This window comes from Rhinopithecus bieti, unplaced genomic scaffold, assembly GCF_001698545.2.
Source record: "Rhinopithecus bieti isolate Rb0 unplaced genomic scaffold, ASM169854v2 scaffold_22042, whole genome shotgun sequence".
In the NCBI taxonomy this organism is placed as follows: domain Eukaryota; kingdom Metazoa; phylum Chordata; class Mammalia; order Primates; family Cercopithecidae; genus Rhinopithecus; species Rhinopithecus bieti.
The window spans coordinates 630,774-632,158 of record NW_016810459.1 but is presented as its reverse complement, the minus strand read 5'-3'; positions in this window follow the sequence as shown (position 1 = coordinate 632,158).

Sequence of the window (1,385 nt, the reverse complement as noted above, 5' to 3'; positions counted from 1 at the left end):
CTGTCAATTCACTGGATGGGTGGGGAAATGAACATTTCGCCCAAAGCTTTAGGCAAAAGTGAGTTTTTGTTTGCTTGTTTTTCTTTTGGCTTTCACTTTTAAAACTTAAACGCTATGATTGCAGGCTGCACATATGACAGGCAATGAGCAGGTGAAGAACCAATGGAAAAGTGTTCAAAAACACCTGCATTAGCTAACAAGCTTTTGAATGTATTGCTGTGGTCTACAGAGTAGGCTGGAGAAGGCAGCAGAGATGCTATATCAACTACTACAGCCCTAAAACAAGTTGGTGTCTCTGTGGACTTTAAAATTGTTCCTATGCAGCTTATTTTATTTTTGTTTAATCAAATAAATAAGAGGGTTTTTCCATGGCCAAAAAAAACCAATAATAGTTGGAGATTTCCATGCCCCACTTTCAATAATACATAGAACAACTAGACAGAAGATCAACAAGGAAATAGAATATTTGAACCAACCAGACCTAATACATCTATAGTATACTCCATGAGCAACAACAGAATATATCTTCTTCTCAAGAGCACATGGAACATTCTCCAAGGTAGATAATCTGTTATTTCATAAAATAAGTCTTAATGCATTTAAAAGGATTGAAATCATACAAAGTATATTCTGTAGTCACAATGGAATAAAATTAGAAATTAATAACAGAAGGAAGTTGGAGAAATTAACAAATGTGTGGAATTTAAACAATACACTCCTGAATAACCAGTGATCAAATAATAAATCACAAGATAAATTAAAAAATTCTTTGAGATAGTCCGGGTTCGGTGGCTCACACCTGTAATCCCAGCACTTTGGGAGGCCAAGGTGGTTGGATCACCTGAGGTCAGGAGTTCAAGACCAGACTGACCAAGATGGTGAAACCCTGTCTCTACTAAAACTACAAAAACTAGCCACGTATGGTGGCGGACACCTGTAATCCCAGCTACCCGGGAGGCTGAGGCAGGAGAATCACTTGGATCCGGGAAGCAGAGGTTGCAGTGAGCTGAGAGCACACCATTGCACTCCAGCCTGGGCAACAGAGCGAGATTCTACTTCAAATAAATAAATAATTAGAGATAGAAGGAATTTTGGACTCCCCAAGTCACAACAGAGGAGGGACAGGCAACCCTGGACCCCAGGTCAGTGACACATGCACTCTGTGGTCTCAGCACAGGCCTGCCTCACAGAGTGATAAGCCTTGTCAACATGACTAAGGTCACTGGGAATAAGGCAAGCCCAGACCCAAAGGAATCTGCTAGGCCACCCAGCAGTCACATCATTACACCTGTGCATTCCTCACCTGCAGCTGCCTTCCCTACCCTCAGCAAAACCTCATCATTAATGTTTCTCTCTTTCTATCTACTTTTTTTTGTTTTGTTTTG